The sequence below is a fragment of the Mauremys reevesii genome, linkage group 23, assembly GCF_016161935.1.
Source record: "Mauremys reevesii isolate NIE-2019 linkage group 23, ASM1616193v1, whole genome shotgun sequence".
Classification (NCBI taxonomy): domain Eukaryota; kingdom Metazoa; phylum Chordata; order Testudines; family Geoemydidae; genus Mauremys; species Mauremys reevesii.
The window spans coordinates 3,761,835-3,781,489 of record NC_052645.1 but is presented as its reverse complement, the minus strand read 5'-3'; the positions used below and the strand labels follow the sequence as shown (position 1 = coordinate 3,781,489).

Below are 19,655 nucleotides of genomic sequence, written 5' to 3'. Positions count from 1 at the left end.
TGCCAGTTCAAGGTTGATACACCTCATCACAGACAGCATTTCCCAAATGTTGGGATTAGCTAGGAGATCTCTTCAGGAGTAACCTCCTGCAGGGACTGGGTCACAAATACCTTGGGAACCAAATACCTGGGCATTTTGCCTAGTTCCAAGTCACTTACTGTGGAATTCTATCCCTGGATCATCTGAGACAATATTGACTTAAACAATTGAACTACCCTGTGACCATGTGCACTTACTTCCATCAGTTGCACCATTTGGGGTCTCCTGCTGTTCACCTTTTCAGAGTGCAGATTTAAATACACAACTGTTTCTCTGATAATATGTCCAGCAGCTTGGAGTATTCTGTCCTGTTGACTGAACTGCATTTGAATTTTCTCCATGTCACCACGCAGGGATAGGGGAAAATCCCTTCCACCCCAGGGACCACCTGTTCCAAACCCCCCAGAGTGAACACACCCACCCACAGGAAAAGTACAATGGATATAACAAAGGAAGATATTTATTTACAGAGGGATGAGAGGAGAAAAACAACAAGGTGAAATATAGAGGGAGCAGTAGAACAGGGTTGCATTTAAACCCAGGTCCCACGGGCCCAGTGGGAGCACAGTCTGACAGGGCAGACACTGAGCAATGTGTCTGCGCACAGAGTTCACGAGTCCTGAGCAAAGTTCCAGTCCAGTGGTGAGTCTTTGGTGCTCCTGGTCATCTTCGGCGCCAGTGAACTCTCCCCAGCAAACCCCTCCGGTGCCCTCTTCTGCCGCTCTCTGCAAAGCCCCAGAGAGCGACCCCCATCCCCACTTAACTAGCTACAGCCTCCCTCCTTGTTCCCAATGCAGAGTCACCAGCCCCAGTACTCACAGCCCCATGCAGCTCTGGGCAGCCATGATACAGGGTCCGGCTCCGGCCTGTCCTTCTTCAGCGATTCCCCCCCTGGCACAGTGCACCTCCTGGCTCCTGTCCTGGGCTGTCCCCGACTGGGCCTGTCCTTCTCAGGCTTTACGCAGGTTTTTCCCCTTCCTTTTCCAGGGCCTGAAGACTGCCTTTCTCCTCCCTCCTTCTGGGAAAAAGATTTATAGGGGCCATGCTCTCTATACCCCAAAGGGGTTACACAAATAAGATGCAAATATTCAACAGTGAGGATGATTCACCACAGGGACAAGCTACCAAGGAATGTCATTTAATGAAGACTAGCTGCCCTTCTGGAATGTGTTTGCCCCAAAAGTAGCTCTTGTGTCATACAGGAGGCATTTGATATGTAGGGGGTCAGACTAGATGCTCTAATGGTCTCTTCTGGCCATAAAGTCGACTAATTTCTGAAAAAACTGAGTGTAGCATTGGGAGCAGCGTCTGATTTTTTCCTGTCTAGCCAGATTGCCAGGGGCGGCTCTAGAAATTCCGCTGCCCCAAGCAGGGCGGCGCGCTGCACCGCTCGTGCCGCCCTTCCCCGGTCCCGCGGCCGGGGCAGAAGTGCCTGCGGACGGTCTCGTGGTCCCACGGCTCCGGTGGAGCATCGGCAGGCATGACTGCGGAAGGTCCGCCGGAGCCAAATGCCGCCCTGCCAGGACAATGCCGCCCCACACGCCTGCTTGTCGCACTGGGGTCTGGAGCCGGCCCTGCGGCTTGCTGCCTAGAACGAACGCTCCTTGAGTGGGGTGATCCACAGGGAGTAACTCAAACCTCCAAAGTGCCTGGCCAGGGCAGGACATTAGCCCAGCAAGGGAGGGGTGTGGCAGTGACATCACAAAGGCCTGTTGCAGGGGCTCAGACTATTGGCCAAAGGTGGTGGGGAGGTGGTGACCTCACAGAGAGATGCTGACATCAGCCAGGCAGGACAGGGGCGAGGGGCCAGGGAAACCTCAGAGACCCCTGTGGCTTTGCTTCAGCAAGTCTCCTTCTCCAGGTCTCTCTTTGAGGACAGAGAGAGTATTCGGGTTCACGTACATGAGCACCAGGAGGAAGCTCTTTCGAGTTTTCTCCTTCCCTTTTCCTGATTTTACTAGAAAACAGCCGTCCCTGTTTAGAAGGTAAGAGCCTCCTCGAGGTTTGAAACCTGTTCAGTCTGATCCATCTGGTGACCATTGAATTCTAGGCATGGAAAACACGAGCTTAAGGAGGCAGAATTTTATTGCGCACCTGGGATTTTGTCCCTTAGAATCACAGGGGTCATTAGGGTTTGTCCTTTTTTTTCACCTTTTCCTCCATCCATCCCTTCCTCCTTTCTCTTTGTCTCTTGCTTCTTTTGTCCTTTCTCCTGTTCCCCTCCCAACAGCAGGAGCGGTGTGTGTGTGTGTGTGTGTGTGTGTTACGGGGGAGTGCTCGGCAGCTCGCACTGTGGGAGGTCCACCCAAAAATGTGAGGCTGAAATAGTGCTCGGGCAGTGATCCCCACCAGTGACCCGGGCCATCCTTTGGGATCTCTGGTGAGAACCCTCAGCCTCCCGTCCTCAGTCTCTACCCTGATTGGCTGAGCAGGGGGTTATTGACAGGGAGGAGATTCAGGTCCTTGTTGTTCTCTTTTAAGCCCAAGGAAATAAGTCAGAACCAGTCATATGTTTGATGAATTTTGCTACTTCTCTGCATTAATTGTCTCTGAGCAGTTCATGATTCTCTCTAACATTGCAGTTCTCCTCAAATACTTGCTGACTAATTACTGTGCACTGTTGTTGGTCTGGAGTTCATCCGAGAGCACTTTATTCAGGTCATTCAATGTCTGAAATTCAAGATCTGATGGTTAGTTTGAAAATCAGGGCTCTTGGGTCCTATTCCCAACTCTGCCACTGGCTGGCTGTGTGACCTAAGACAAGTTAATTCTCCTTTCTCAGCCTTAGCTTCTCCCTCTTTCAAGTAGGGATAATAATGATCCGCTCCTGCCTGCCTCACGGTGGGTGGAGGATGGGGATCCATTGGAGAGTGTCACTAGGAGTATCAGAGGGGCCGTGTTAGTCTGGATCTGTAAAAGCAGCAAAGAGTCCTGTGGCACCTTATAGACTAACAGACATATTGGAGCATGAGCTACTGCACATGGCTAAGCAAAGAGCACAAACCCCAAATCCCCCCTATGCTTTGGGAGCCAGGTTTGCGGTGGGAATTCTGTAGTTCAGATGACTTCACGCCTGGGCATTGGGATTATTTACCAGTTTCTCTGGCACGGGAACAATTTTGTGCTGATGGCCGAGTGGTTAAGGTGTTGGAGTTGAAATCCAATAGGGTTCCCCTGGGCAGGTTCAAATCCTGCTCACAGCGAGGCCTGTGTTTTAGCCAGTCCCTCACCCGGGCAACACCTCTGTACAACCCCCTGAGACACTCTCAATTCTCTCCCCACCCCAAGGAAATCCTGTTCTGCTCCTTTCATAGAGATCCCTGGGACACCACCTCACCCTGTGTCCCTGAGGGGTCAGGCAAACTCTCAGCGCCTGAAGCCTCTGCCACTCACCTGGTGCCCCATAGATCAGCCATAGCCCTGGTTCTGCTCCTCTCTCTAGAGTGTGAAAGGAGCCAAGTCAGCGACTCCATGGGAGCTACGGGGCTGCAGAACCAACAGAGAAAAAATAGGTGCTCAGCGCCCACTGGCAGCCAGCTCCCCCGCCCCACTACAGGCCTTGCTGACAAGCTCCTCCTCTTCCCCTTCAGCGCCTCCCACCTGCCAGTGATCAGCTGTTCAGTGGGGTGCAGGAGGCACTGGGCGGGGAGAGGGAGGAGCAGGGACGGCAGGAGGTGGGAGAGGGAGAGGAATGGGGCAGGAAGGTGCAAGCCGGGAAGAGATGGGACAGGGGTCGGGGCTTGGGGGAAGGGGTGGAGTGGGAACAGGGCCTGGGGTTGAAAGGGGGGGATTTGTCCTGGGCCCTGCACCCCTTTAGGGCCGGCCCTGAAGGGAAGCACCAACTCTCACAGTGACAATACAACTGACCAGCATTGCGGGGGAGGCTGAGGGAGATCCGCACTCACCAGGTCTCTTCTCTCCCCCACGGTGAGCCAGACACTGCTCTCTCCTGGCTCTCACTCTAGCAGCTGGACGCCAAGGAGCCATTTCCCCTCAGGAAGTGCATTGAGTGCCCCTGTGGTGCTGGGGGGCTGGCGCTGCTGCTGCCTGTGGGGCTGGCAGGGGGGCTGATGTCTGCACAGACTCTCAGCTGCCAGGCTGGAGGGGGCACTTGGGACCTTACCAGACTGGCTCAGTGAAGACGGGGAGTTGACAGAGCAATACAGACGCTCTCCAGAGCACGGAGCAGCAGCCGCCCATGCAGCCAGGCAATGAGCATTTCCCACAGCCTGGAGCCGAGGGGGAGGCGGCAGCTGCTGTTCCAGCTCCTCGGGGACAGGCCCTGTCAGCCAACGGCCACTTCTTACTCCCCACAGCTAAGGGCGCCGGGTTCCTCCGGTGGGGGTGTGGAGCAGCCGTTTGTTTTCCTGTCCTTTTTGTGTGCAACATCTGACAAAAACATCCCAGACAGAGAAGCAACAGGCGAAAATACTATTTTGGAGGTGCCAAAGTAGCTCAGTTCGGCGAGCATTAGACTGAAGATCTAAAGGACCCTGGTTCAATCCCAGGCTTTGGCAGGTCCTTTCCTCTCTCTTTGTGCAGGGGTGGCTTGTTTTGTGGGAGCACAGCGGTGCCTGCACCCAAGGTGAGTCCCTGAGCTTGGGCTCTGCAGTAGGAAAACATAGAAGGGGCTTCTGCTCCTAGTTGGCCCACCTGACCTTTAACAAGGAGAGATGGGAGCTGTCTTTCCCAACACAGCAGGAAGAGAGTGAGGCAGGGTGACCCTCAGGAGTGGCACCAGAGGGCTGCTGGGCAGTGACAGGCAGGGATTGGGGATGGAAGCTCCTCTGTGCAGCTGAGCAAGGGCAGTACCAGGGAAGAGGCATCTGTAAAAGTGACCCAGCAACACCTCTCCTCCTCTGGGCACCTAGAGCAGAGGCAGCTGGTGCTGACAGCTCCAAGGGAAGGGTTAAAAGCCACAGAGCAACTGAGGTCAGCGCTAGAGGAGGGCAGGACCATGCCTACGTGTGGCCTTCAGACAGGCACAAAAACACCCAGCCAGGCTGCTCCCTGCCATGCCAAACACCCACTGAAGGTCACCAGCATGTGGGGCGGCTGCTGATGCTCTGTGGCCAACATCAGAAGACGGTAGGAAAGCAGGGCCAGCCCCCCTGGTGGGGCCTCTTACCGTTCCCACTCCAGGTGCTCACTTTTTCAGTGGGGCAGGAGATTTTACCCCAAGAGGCTTTTCCCCAGCTGGCGAGAAGCAGAGAAACACCCAGGCTCCCAAGGTGCTATGTGTTGTATCCTTGGGGCAGCCGGTGTAGGAAGCAATCACTTGAGGCCAGAGAGCAGGCAGCTAACCAAAACCTCCATTTTATTTACATATATACAGAGAGCTCCTCAACCGGTTGAAACCGGTTGAGCTAACCCATAATAATCTAACTCAGTTGCCATAGCAACAAAACCATGACAACCAAATACACAACACTATGTAGCAACCCCCCTCAAACACAGGGACAGGCGCACACTTGGAAGAGGGAAACTGCTCCACACGCTAGCCCGGGCAGCCGCCCATTTTCTTTGGCAAGTCAGGAAGGGCAAAGGTGAGACTGGAAGCACCTGGGGCTCATGCCCCAGCCTTTGTGACATCCACCCCCCAACTCCTTCCCGGGGCTCTAGCTGCAGCCAGAGCATTGGCCTGAACAGCCAAGAAGAGGTTCCAGCCCTGAAGGGAGCAGGACTTTCAGCCCAAAGGTAAAACTGCAGAACCACAACCACCAAGGGACTCAAACTCTCAGTCTTCTGATTTACCCTCAGACACCTTATCCATTAGGCCACATGGTAACAGGATAAAAAACCCCTCCAAGCACTTCTTTGGAAAATGTGACATTGTGTGTCTCAGGTCGTCTGCTAAGGAGGGCCGAGACTCTCTGGGCACAAGAAATCGAGTTCCCAGTGACACGTGAGACTTAATTCTATGGGGCCAGGTTCAGGGTTTTGGCAGGGAGGCTCAGGCATGGGGGATTGGGGTGCAGCGGACGGACCGGCTGTCCAGGTGCGGAGATTTAGTCGCACTGAGGCACAGGAGGGAGGAGGAGGAGGAATCCTGCTGACAGGCAGTGGCTGTGCAGAAAGAGGAGGGGTTCCTGGGACTTTTTTTGCCTCTCTTTTGCCTGCCTGCTCGCTCTTGTGGTGAACGGTGAAGATGGTCTCACCAAGCCCAGGTAGCTCAGTTGGTAAAGCATCAGGTTCTTACTCTAAGGGTCCAAGGTTCAAGCCCCTGTCTGGGTGCTCAGCTTTTAAGTTGCCTTGTGTGCCAGGAGCCAAATGATTCCTGGTGCTGTCCACCAGCCACATGCAGATTCGCAGAAGCCGTGGCCATTTCCTGGAAAGGTTCCTTTCCTCAGGAATCAGGAGAGAGGCCACATCCACAGGAGCAGGCCTAGAACAGGCAGTCTCTGGGTGGCGGGAAGCGCTGTGGGGCAGGTGCTGAGAAAGCCCAGAGGGGGAGCATCAGAGATGGGGGGAAGGGAGACAGAGAAGCAATGAGGACAGAGCACAAGTGTACAAGGGGATCAGGTTCCGCTATTGTGGGGAACTTCCCTGGTTTATACACGACCCTGGTGCAATTGGCCAGCGGAAGGATCTGAGCAGTGATGAGCTGCCAAAATATTAACAACTGGTTCCCTCCTCCTCACCCCATGAGGGGGTCATTCCCCCCTCCCCGGGGACTCCTGCCCCATCCAACCCCCCCATGTTCCTTGACAGCCCCCCCACCCCAGACCTGTGCCCTATCCACCCCCCTTCCCTGTCCCCTGACTGCCCCTTGCCACCCCATCCAACCCCTTCTTTCATTCCTGATGGCACCCCAGGACCCCTATACCCCATCCAACCACCCCTTCTCTCTGTCCCCTGACTGTCCCTGGAATCCCTACCCCTAACTGCCCCCCACCCCATCCAACCCCTGCTCCTTCCTGACTGGCCCCCTGGGACCCTTGCCCCCATTCAATCCCCCTGTTCCCTGCCCTCTGACCGCTCTGACACTAATCCACCCCCCCCCAACTCCCCTGCCCTCTTCCAACACCCCCTCCCTGCTCCCTTACCATGCTGCCTGGAGGTGGGGGCCGAGCTGGGCTGGGGCTGGGACCGGAGCCACCCAGCCGACGTCGATGCTGGACCCGGGGGCCAGGCAGGAGCCGCGCCGCCCTGCCGGACCTGGGGATAAGACCCGGGGGCCGGGCCGGAGCCGCGCCGCCCAGCCGGACCCGGGGGCCTGACCTGGGGGCTGGGCCGAAGCCACGCCGGACCCGGGGGCCGGGCCAAAGCCGCGCCGCGCTGCCTGGCGAGGTCGCAGCTGGACCTGGGGGGCAGGAACAGTGCCACCCGGCCCCAGGGTCCTGCCGCGACCTCGCCGGGTGGCGCAGCACCTGGAGCCCTCCTCCCGCTGGCGCCCCCACCCCCTGGCCCCAGCTCACCTGGTGGAAGCCTTCTCAGCCCTCCCAGTCTTCCCGCGCGAACAGCTGATTTGCGGGAACCTGGGGAGCGGGAGGAGAAGCCAGAGGAGCTTCCAAAGAGGAGGCAGAGGCGGAGTGAGGTGAGCTGGGGCTGGAGGAAGGGCAGGGAGCTGCTAGAGCTTTTGTTAAATTTAAAAGCCCTTTTGGAACTAGTTGTTCCTCCAGGAACAACCGGTTCGAAAGGGGCTTCTAAATTTAACAACCGGTTCTCGTGAACCGGCTGCAGCTCACCACTGGATCTGAGTCCCCACCCCGTTACCCAGAGGCTGCCTGCCCCCAAGGATGCTCTTTCTACTCTCCTGTGTGGCAGAGACCTCATAACCCCAACAAGGCTGGGCCCAGGAATCCTGGGGAGCTCAACCCCCAATCTTGTCATGATCACTTGAACAGGGCTGCAGTGTCTCCACTCTGGGCACTTCCCTGACCCACTCCTCATTGCATGTGCTTCAAGCAAACACCATTTATTACCCAGCAATTAAGATGAGCTTCAGTTCATCTGCAAATTTGACACCATCAGCTCAGGATTAAACAAAGACTGTGAATGGCTTGCCAATTACAGAACCAGTTTCTCCTCCCTTGGTTTTCACACCTCAGCTGCTAGAAGAGGGCCTCATCCTCCCTGATTGAACTAACCTCCTTATCTCCCGCCTGCTTCTTGCTTGCTTATATATACCTGCCCCAGGAAATTTCCACTACATGCATCCGACGAAGTGGGTATTCACCCACGAAAGCTCATGCTCCAAAATGTTTGTTAGTCTATAAGGTGCCACAAGACTCTTTGCTGCTCCAGCAATTAATGTAAAACACAAGGAAAGATTAAAGGAAAACACGTTACGCTGTTCTGTGGCGCAGGGAGATCACAACCAGCGTCTCTGGAGGGTCAGGGCAGGTCACAGTCTCTCCCTCACATGTCCCAGGCCTCCTCCCCAGGCCCTGGCTGTGCTGCAGGGACACCACGAGCTGGACACTTGCTCTGGCAGTGGCCACATGCTCCAGGTGACAGGCCCCTTGTTCCCAGTGTCAGCCCCCATGTAGGGGATATGATCCCCCCACCCCCAAAAGTCTGGCCTGCAAGATCTCTTGACTGGTGGCATCTCCTTGCACTGGGCCTTCTGCCCAGGGTCCCCCTCGCTCTCCCACGCTGCTCCCTGCACCCACCTCCAGCCCCAGTGCTGCTGCGGCTCTGCCTCCAGCTCCCTGGGCTGCTCCTCTGGCTCCGCTTGCTGCAGCTCGGCTCCCAGCACAGATCTGCTCTGGTTCTCCCTGGCTGGTGCAGCTCTGCTCCCCAGCTCTTCTCAGGCTCCTGCTCTCTTCTTAGCTCCACCCGACTCTGGCCCAGACTGTTCCAGCTCCCACGGAGGATGGGACCCCCCTGGCCTGGTGACTCCCTCATTACACTGCCTGGCCTGTCAGTGCAGCTAACTTGGAGCTTTGGCCTCTCCCCATTGCCCCTGGGGACTGTCAGTCTCAGGGGCCTGATTTCTCATTGGTCCTTCCCCCTTCTATTGGGAATGGGAACTAGCCAACCAACCCCCCACTAAGTTTTAGTAAGGGGCCAACAGTCCCTTACATGAGCCAGCCCCGTGAGGGTCACCACTCTGCAGAGAAAACAGTACAAGCTGGTCCCATGGTGTAACGGGCAGCACTCAGGACTCTGAATCCTGCAATCTGAGTTCAAATCTCAGTGGGACCTTGTGTTAGCTTGTGATAAAGCCCTGGAGCTCACAGTGCTCAACTTCCCTGTCTCCAGCTGTGCAAGAGCAAATCTTTCCCCTCCTGCTGGGTGACTTGCCAATGGAGCTGGGTCATGATGGCCAAAATTGCTTGGGGCTCTAGAACTTGTTACCCTGATGCCTGTGGTTTGACCAGGTGGCTGGGATTCTTGCTGCCTCACATGAGGCCCATAAGTTTGGCCATTTTGCTTGCAGCCACGTTATCTCTTGTCCACCTGGCACTTGAAGGAAGGAGGGCCAGGGCCAGGCTTCATAGTCAGGGATAGGCAGGAGGGAGGCAGAGGCTGGAGTCCAGCACCTCTCCTCCTCTGGGCACCTGGAGCAGAGGCGGCTGGTGCTGACAGCTCCAAGGGAAGGCTTAAAAGCTACAGAGCAACCGAGGGCAGGGCCAGAGGAGGAGAGGACCATGCCTATGTGTGGCCAGCAGACAGCCACAAAGACACCCAGCCAGCCTGCTCCCTGCCATGACAAACCCCCACTGAAGACGTGCTCAATCCACTTGCTGATCAGGAGGAAAACCTGTCAAAATCTGTGTGCGAGGAGAACCCGCTTGGCTTGGAAGGGAGCGAGGAAAAAGAGCGAGTGAAAAAAATAATCTGTGAGAGAGCAAGTGAAAAGAACGTGAAAGGCAGAGAAAGAAATAAAGGGAGAGAAAAAATATTAGAAAAAGAAGGAACGAAAGGAAGAGCGTGAAAGGTAGAGGGGAAAAAAGAAAGCAAGAACATGCAAGCTAGAGAAGGAAAGGAATGAAAAAGAACGAATGAACCACAAGCGCTAGTTGAAGCTGGAATGGGAGAGTCAGAGAAAGGACAGACTGACCCGTTAAGTAAGGTTGCACCCCCAGATTCTCCATGTTGGGGGAACAGGCTCCCCATTTCCATCCTGGCCCTGCTTGGGGGGACCATCCATAGGTGCCTATTGTCACCCCCATGCTCTGAGGAGGAGGCAAGCCCCCCCATACCCGCCCCTCGGGACACGGGCTCTCCCCAATCCTGACCCCCTTCCTGCACGATCCTGGGAATGGGGGGGAAGGTGGGGGGAAGGCGTGTGCTGAGCAGCACCGTGGGTGTGTCTCTCTCTGGGGAGAAGGAAGAGGATATTTTTGTACCAGAAGGAAAGAGCAGGGGGCAGGGGCGTTTGTGGAGCCGGGGCGCACACCAGAGACAGGAACTGAATACAGCCCAGTGTGAGCCCAGTGCCAGTTGGAGCCGAGACGCCCGTACCTGGAGGACCATCTGCAGAACCTACCTTGATGGTGCCATCCATCACCGCTCCCACATGGAGCTTCCCGCCTAGACCTCCCTGGACGAGGTGAGGTGGTGCATTGGCAAAGGGGGCTGTTTGAGCAGGGCTCTGTCTCTCTCTGTGTGTGTGTGTGTAATATTTTGGGAAGTGAAGTCACAAACTGCTGGGGCTGGTTTCCTGTTGGTGTGAGCTTTATTTTTTTTCTCTCATCTTCTTGTTTTAGGGCTAGGGCTGGGTGGCTTCCTGCACTGCCGTTGACAAGGGCAGCGGCACAAGGGGCTCAGGGTGCAGAATCGGGGAGGGGGAAGGGTGCACGGGAGGTCACAGGGATAAGAATCACATTTAGCCCTTGCACGGTAATGGTGGTGCACTCACGCACTGCCACATCTTTTAGTATCACGACTATTTATCTGTACAACAGCAGCACCTTCAGAGACCGGCGCAGATTCAAGGCCCCCGTTGGGCCAGGCGCTGCCCAGATACAGCAAGAGACAGGCCATGCCCCAGAGAGTTTACAGGCTCCACACCCAAAAAGTGGGAGGAAAAACAGAGGCCCAGTGTCACACAGCAGCACTGAGAATAAAACCCAGGACTCCTGGCTCCTCCTGCTCTAACCACTAGACCCCACTCTGCTCCCAGAGTTGGGGACAGAACCCAGGAGCCCTGGCTCCCCAAAAGGGGGGGAGTGGGGTCTAGTGGTTAGAGGAAAGGAAGATGGGTGTCAGGACTCCTAGGTTCCAGTCCCAGCGCTGGGGTTAGAGTGGAGTCTCATATGTTAGCACAGGTGGGGCTGGGAGCCAGGACTCCTGGGTTCTTCCCATCCCCCCCCAAACCATCTTGCACAGCAGGAGGGAACTGGGCAGGAAGTGGTGATGGGCTTAAAAACTACCAAGAAATGAAAACACTTGAAGGAGCCTGTGCCAGACAATCCAGCACGAGGGGGGAGAGGAAATGTGGCTGGGGGGAGGAAAAGCCTTGGGCTGCACTGGGGGAGCGCAGAGCAGGGGTGACACCCCAGAAACCTGCAGCAAAGGGATGGACAGGTGGGGTGGGTGGATAGAAGAGGCAGCGGGACTAAAATCTAAAAGGGGAGTGTGGGGTCTGGTGGTCAGAGTGGGGGGGTGGTTTGGTGGTCAGGATTCCTGGGTTCTATCTCCAGCCCTGGGAGGGGAGTGGGGTCCAGTGGTTAGAGTGTGTCAGGGGGAGAGCCAGGACTCCTGGGTTCTCTCCCTGGCTCTGACTCTCTTGTGCAATCCCTCGGCAGTTACCCAACTCACCAGCGTGTGGGAGCGAGGGGCTGGGGTCGGGTTCTGACACGGCCCAGAGTCCTGTGCTGCCCCTTTGTTACCCAACCCGGGGCAGGGTGGGGGATGGCCTGGGAGACCCACTAAGAAAGGCGCTTCTGGAGGTTTTGTGTGTGGGTCACGCTGCCCCTGGCTGGATAGACCCCTCTAGGTCAGAACCAGTCTCAGCCCGGGTCAGACCCTGGGAGCCAGCCCCCTCTGTGGCCACGGCCATGTCTATTGGTCTCCTGGAAAGGTCCATTCTCATGGGTAGCTGTCCAGTGGCAGTGAGTTCCACAGGCCTTGGCACACGCTGTGTGGGGCAGGAGGTCCTTGTGTTGGGAGCAGTGGGAGTGAACTGTGTGCGGTTGTGTCTCTGAGCACAATTGTGAATATTCTGGTGTGTGTGTGTGTGATTGTGAGTGTGGCTGGGGGTGTGATTGTTTCTCTCTTTGGGGGTTGGGCTAGCATGCCCCTCTGGGTGTGTTGTGTGTGAGTGTTTTTGGCATTGTGTGAGTCCCTTTGTGCGTCAATGTGTGTGTGTGTGTGTGTGTGTGTGTCACTTGCTGCAGGATACAAAATCCTGCAAAGCCACCACCCACACCCACACCCAGCGCGAGGCTCAGCCCCACCAGCAGGGGGCAGCAGGGACACACACGTCTCTCCTGGGCCAGCTTGGACAATTTCCCATCACGACCCGGCACAGTGCTGGTGCCCCCGCACGGGGGTGGGCAGCGACCGGGGGGGGGGGGGGCAGATATGCTGGATTCAGAAGGAAGCACTTTGGGAAAATCAGTCACGGCCCTTAGCAGAGCTGGGACACTGACCCAGTGACCCCCTGCACCATCCTGGGAGGGGAGTGGGGTCTAGTGGTCAGAGCAGGGATGGGGCTGGGTACCAGGACACCTGGGTTCTATCCCTGGCCCAGGGAGTGGAGGGGGTCTAGAGCAGGGGGATTGGGAGCCAGGACTCCTGGGTTCCATAGGGGAGACTGTTTTTTTCCTGTGCTTCCCTTCGTAGAGATCCAGCCCAGCCCCTTAGTGGAGAGTGAGTGGGAGCCGGGGAAGTTGCTCTCCCACTTCAGTAACATGATTCAACCCCACCCCCCCATGGGCTGTGACATCCTGGAACCTCCCCTCCGCCAAGGCAGACAGTAGAGAATGGGACCCAGCCCCCCTACTTTTTACAGGGATTAAAGAGGGGCAAAGGGGGGCAAATCAGAGGAGGGGGGTGGCCAGGGTCTCAGCAGGGGGTGGAAATTGACTGGTCAGGGGGTCAAGCAGCTGGAGGCAGAGTTAGGAGAGGGGCTGAAGGGCAAAGTCAGGGAGCGGGGAAGGAGCCGGAGTTAAGCCCAGGGGGAGGCGCTGCCAGAGGGTTAAACTCCGGCACAGACAGGGCAGAGGGGTAACAGTTATCCTGGGGGGCTGAGACTCTGGTGTTTGCAAAGATACAGGGGAGGGAGCAGAGGGGCTTTTCTATTTCCCCTCCCACAGGCAGCACCTCTCAGCATGGGCTTCCCAGGGCTGGGCTCTTAAAGGCACAGGCATCCCACTGCCTAGACACTGCAGCTCCTCTCTGATGTGACCTACTGAGGTGCTGCAGTAGGAGGCTCAATTCGGTAAAACCGGGCATTCCCTATACGCCCCCCAGCCACGGGGCTGTGCACCCCCTCCCCCGAATTTCCCCAACACCCCCCCCCCAGAGGTCAACTAGTTACATGCAGCGCTGCTAATGTAGTCTTTGGTTGCAAATTTGAATGGAAATTGAAATGTTAACACACACTTTAAAAGAAGATACAAGGCTCGTGCTGCTGCAGCTCAGCTCCCAGCACAGATCTGCTCTGGGTCTCCCTGGCTGGTGCAGCTCTGCTCCCCGGCTATTCTCAGGCTCCTGCTCTCTCCTTAGCTCTGCCCCACTCTGGCCCAGGCAGTTCCAGCTCCCACGGAGGATGGGACCCCCTGGCCTGGTGACTCCCTCATTACACTGCCTGGCCTGTCAGTGCGGCTAACTTGGAGCTTTGGCCTCTCCCCATTGCCCCTGGGGACTGTCAGTCTCAGGAGCCTGATTTCCCATTGGCCCTTCCCCCTTCTACTGGGACTGGGAACTAGCCAACCAAAAACCCCACTAAGTTTTAGTAAGGGGCCAACAGTCCCTTACTTGAGCCGGCCCCGTGAGGGTCACCGATGCACAGAGACAGCATCCTACTAGATTGCCAGCTGCTTTTCAACTGCAGTGTGGAGACTGTTTGTGTGTGGGGAGAGATAGTGAGTGTGTTTAGGTAGGTAGGAGCGGATCATTATTATCCCTCCTTGAAAGAGGGAGGAGCTAAGGCTGAGAAAGGAGAATTGACTTGTCTTAGGTCACACAGCCAGCCAGGGGCAGAGTTGGGAATAGGACCCAAGAGCCCTGATTTTCAAACTAACCATCGGATCTTGAATTTCAGACATTGAATGACCTGAATAAAGTGCTCTCAGATGAGCTCCAGACCAACAACAGTGCACAGTAATTATTCAGCAAGTATTTGAGGAGAACTGCAATGTTAGAGAGAATCATGAACTGCTCAGAGACCATTAATGCAGCGAAGCAGCAAAATTCATCAAACATAAAAGTGGTTATGACTTATTTCCTTGGTCTTAAAAGAGAACAAGGACTTGAGTCTCCTCCCTGTCAATAACCCCCTGCTCAGCCAATCAGGGTAGAGACAGGACGGGGGGCTGAGGGTTCTCACCAGAGAGCCCAAAGGATGGCCCAGGTCACCGGTGGGGATCACTGCCCGAGCACTATTTCAGCCCCACATTTTTGGGTGCACCTCCCACAGTGGGAGCTGCCGAGCACTCCCCCGCAACACACACACACACACACACCCTCGCTCCTGGTGTTGGGAGGGGAACAGGTGAAAGGAGCAAAAGCCAAAGAGAAAGGAGGAAGGGATGGATGGAGGAAAAGGTGAAACAAAAAGGACAAACCCTAATATCCCCAGTGATTCAAAGGGACAAAATCCCAGGTCTGGAATAAAATTCTGCCTCCTTAAGCTCGTGTTTTCCATGCCTAGAATTCAACTGTCACCAGATGGATCAGACTGAACAGGTTTCAGACCTCGAGGAGGCTCTTACCTTCTAAACAGGGATGGCTGTTTTCTAGTAAAATCACTAAAAGGGAAGGAGAAAACTCGAAAGAGGTTCCTCCTGGCACTCACTTACGTGAACCCGAATACTCTCTCAGTCCTCAAAGAGAGACCTGGAGAAGGAGACTTGCTGAAGCAAAGCCACAGGGTCTCTGAGGTTTCCCTGGCCCCTCACCCCTGTCCTGCCTGGCTGATGTCAGCATCTCTCTGTGAGGTCACCACCTCCCCACCACCTTTGGCCAATAGCCCGAGGTCCTGCAAAAGGCCTTTGTGATGTCACTGCCACACCCCTCCCTTACTGGGCTAATGTTCTGCCCGTGGCCAGGCACTTTGGAGGTTTGAGCTACTCCCTGCGGATCTCCCCACTCAAGGAGTGTTTGTTCTAGGAAGCAAGCCGGTAGTTTTGGATCATCTGCAAATTTTGTCAGCTCACTGTTTAGCAGATCATTTATGAATATGTTGACTAGTATTGGTCCCAATACACACACCACTAGTTACCTGTTTCCATCCTGAAAACTGACCATTTAGTCCTACCCTTTGTTTCTTGTCTTTTTACCAGTTATTGATCCATGTGAGGACCTTCCGGAGGTGAAAATAAGCCGGTATGTTCCGGTGGGGGTACCGGCAAGAGCCGTTATGCTGTGCCAGCCCAGCCCAGCTTCCCCAGGCTGGTGATTTAAAGGGCCCAGGGCTCCCTGCAGCGGCCGGTGCCCTGGGCTCTTTAAATCACCTTCCGAGCCCCCCTGCCAGAGCCCCGGGGAGCAAATCACTGCCATGGATGCTGCTCTCTCCCGCTCTGCCAACACAGAGCAGGGGCAGCAGAAGCTTCCTTACAGTGGGGGGGGGGCACCGTTGTCCGAACTGTGGCACCCCCATGACACCCCTTCCGTAAGGACCCCCACTCACACCACCTCTCCCCCCAAGGCCACACCCACAGACGCCTCTTCCCCAAGACTGCACCCTCCCCCCCTCCATCATTTGTCCTAACAGCCAGTAAAGAATGGTGGGGCCATGGTGCTCTAACCCTCTGTTCCAGCACCCCTGACACAGAGCTAAGCAGGCAGCAGTGTGTGTGTGTGTGTGTGTGACAGAGAGTGCTGTGCTGTGCTGAGCCAGTGAGAGAAGGGGGGCTGATGTCGGGGCTGTCCCCTGCCTCAGGACTGGTTGCTTCCAGCAGCTGTCTGAACTTAGAGACAGTGTGTGACACACTCACTCTTCCGCAACGCACACACTGTCTCTCCCCCCCCCCCCATGCTCTCTACTCCACCACACACATTGCAGTTGAAAAGCAGCTGGCAATCTAGTAAGATGCCCATGGAACAATGGGATAGAAACCTGCATCAGGTGATGCTGTACCAGCCTGTGAGGCATTGCAAACCCTTTCCAAAGCACCCTGCAGCACAGTGGGATAGCTACCCACAGTGCACTGCTCTCTGTGGCAATGCAAGAGATGCTAGCATGGATGTGCTCTGGTGACACAGCGTGGACATGCAACAGCTGTTCAATTAAAGCACTGTAACTAAAGCCACATCACCCTTTAGCTTAGGCCTAGCTTAAGAGGGAGACAAGACCCAGCTCCATTGAAACTAAAGAACCACAACTTCCTCCATAGTTGGCAGGATTTGAACCTGCGTGGGGTGACCCCAATGGATTTCTAGTCCATCACCTTAACCACTTCATCACAACTCCTTGATGTACAGCTGTGTCATTACATGATGATTCAGTTCTCACTGAACTGTCACTTCAAATTGTTTGCTCAGACCAGCTTCCCCAGCACACTCACGGCTGCGCATCAGTGTAAGTGTGTCCTGGGCTGAACAGTGAGAATTCCTGCCCATTTCCCTTCCGGCTGGAGCAGGCTGAGAGTGTGTTTGTGTGAATGACATTGCTGTAGACTGTTGTTCATTCCCCACTCTGACAAGTCAGGGAATAAGAGAATCTCTCTGATTTACCCTAACTACTTTTGTTGTTACAGTGGATGAAATGACATTTTCCCCTATCCCTGCCCTGTTCCTGCTCTTTGTTATAGTTCAATATATTTTAACTGAGGAAAATGATAATAAAAATATTTGCTCTCCAGCAAAACTTGAAGCAACATCAAAGCAACTGGGAATGAAACAATTTGTTTCCAAAGGGGGAACTCGATGACTAACAATTGCTTTGAAATGGGGGAACAGTATAACCGTGATGCTCAGGCTTTGGCCAGCCCTAATCAAGGCATTTCTCACAGTTCTCTCCCATTTGGATTTTCTGATGTCTAATAGGGAATGACCTCTGATTGAAGCTTTTCCCAAATGCAGAGCACGTGTAGGATCTCTCTCCACTGTGGATTCTGCGATGTCTGACAAGGTTTGAGCTCTCAGTGAAGCTTTTCCCACACTCTGGGCATGTGTAGGGTCTCTCTCCTGTGTGGATTCTCTGATGTCTGCTTAGGCCAGAGCTCTGTTTGAAGCTTTTCCCGCACTCAGAGCATGTGTAGGGCACCTCTCCCGTGTGGCTTCTACGATGTGAGATAAGGTTTGAGCTATGATTGAAGCTTTTCCCGCATTCAGAGCATGTGTAGGGTTTCTCTCCTGTGTGGATTCTACGATGTGTGATAAGGGCACTCCGATTGAAGTGTTTCCCGCACTCAGAGCATCCATAAGGTTTCTCACCCGTGTGGATTCTCCTATGTGTAATAAGGTAGGTGCTCCGATTGAAGCTTTTCCCACACTCAGAGCACATGTAGGGTCTCTCGCCTCTGTGGATTCCCTGATGTGTGAAAAGGTCTGAACTCCCATTGATGCTTTTCCCACACTCATGCCATGTGTAGCGTGTCTCTTCCAAGTTGATTCTCTCGTGTGTAATAAGGTCTGAGAGGCTACTCAGGTTTTCCTCTGGCCTCTGCTGAGACTCACAGGCTTTTGCTTTTTCTGGCAGTGCACAACTCCCGGAAACATTCCCTTGGGTCTTCCTGATAATGTCCTATGTGATTCTACTTGCTCAGCATTTTCCTGCTGGGGATTCTCCTCATTCTCACTCACCATCCCAACACCTGATGGGAGACAGAGAGAATCCAGACATAGGTCACTCCCTGTGCCGGAGAGAAAGGAAATTTCAGAGACAGGAAGGGAAAAACGGATGAACAAACCAAAATATGTGTGGGAGAGATCAAACCTATCAAGAGTTCATTTTCTCCACACCCTTCCCCAGAGGAGAAAGGAAGGGATCAGTTTTGGTCTGCATCTCACCAGAACATGCAGGGGAAAGCGGGATCAGGTAGGGATCTGCTGCCAGTTGTTAGTCAGGATAGGTGGGAAGCCATGAGTGACATCTGCCTAATGATTCCACATCTGAAGGGAACAATCCTGAACTTGGAGATCTCACAAGGTCTTTGTAGGGCATCCCAAATGTTTCCTGTATTCATGGAGAGTTTTTGAGTTGGTTTAACCAATCCCTCACCTGTGCAGGCAGCTCTTGGGAGCACTTCTTTCTCAGAGCCCTGGAGGTCTGGGACCCACAGCTCTTCCCCTCATTCCAGCTGCGAGATCACATCAGGTTTGGAATTTAGAAACCTTACGCCAGGCAAAGAAAACAAGGGAGGTCAGTGGAATTTGTGGGATACTTGTCACAAAGAATAGTCCACGGTTTTAACCCCAGCTCATTTTTAAGCAGTAACATCCCAAGGTCGGCTTCCTTGGCTCAAAGTGGCAGGAGAGTTATTATTATTATAAATCATATGCATTACCTTAGTGCCTAAGGACCAGCTAACAGTGGGTCCCCATTGTGCTAGGCAAAGTACAAACACAGAATAGTAGATGGCCCATGCCCTAAACGATTTACAATCTAACTAGACAAGACAAGCACAGAATGGGGGAAGGGGTAGAACCACCAGATAAAAAACAGATCTTAAGATGCTTAAAGAAAATTTAGTTTGATAGCATCCTGTCAGGCAAGAAATCACTTATCAACGGTTGTGGTACCCTCATTACAGTATTGTTTTATCTTTATGTCCACCACTTCTCTGGTTCTCTAATTGTTTCTGCCTGCGGTATAATTAATTTTGCTGGGTGTAAGTTAATTAGGGTAGTAGGATATAATTGGTTAGTAATTATGTTACAATATGTTAGGACTGGTTAGTTACATTTCAGTAAAATGATTGGTTAAGGTGTAGCTGGGAATATGACTATATAAACTGGGGTCAAACAGGAGGGGGAAGGGAAATTGGAATCAGGTTTATTAATGGGGGGGAACGGGAACACGGACACAGGCAAGGCTCTGCGGCATCAGAGCTGGGAAGGGGGACGCAGGGTAAACGCTCTGCGGCCTCAGAGCTGGGAACGGGACACTGGGGAACAGACTCTCTGGGCGTATAGCGATAAGCCCGACTGGTGGGAAGGGCTTCAGAATCTGCTTGCTTGGAAATAACCCCAATAAACATGCCACTATCTGCCCTTCAGACTTCTGGTCTTTTGCTGCTTGCTGTCTGCGTGACAAGAACCAGGGAAGTGGGTGGGGGAAGGGAAAGCCCTCTAACAAAACTGACACGACCTGATAACCAAGAGGTGAGCCTTAGAGGAAGGTTTTAATACACTTTGTAACTGATGAGGGATTCCCACGAGGACTGAGGAGGGTGCAATGGTAAATACACATTTAGATCCTTTTCTTGTTTTATATCTTTTTCCCATAAGGCTTAACCTCCGGCGCAGTGTCATGGATGCACAGGATCTGTGCAATGCCCTGGCTTTTAAACAGTCCTTGGGAGATGCCCCTTGAGTACGCTAGACCCCCAAGG

General features: G+C 54.3%; 2 non-coding genes across 2 annotated transcripts; both read left to right on the top strand.

The window, feature by feature from the left end:
- Positions 1-3,162: 3,162 nt before the first annotated feature.
- On the top strand, positions 3,163-3,242 carry TRNAS-UGA. Its single transcript has one exon. It is a non-coding gene; the product is annotated as a tRNA-Ser (tRNA).
- Positions 3,243-9,117: 5,875 nt separating this feature from the next.
- Positions 9,118-9,189, top strand: TRNAQ-CUG. Its single transcript has one exon. It is a non-coding gene; the product is annotated as a tRNA-Gln (tRNA).
- The last annotated feature ends 10,466 nt before the right edge of the window (positions 9,190-19,655 follow it).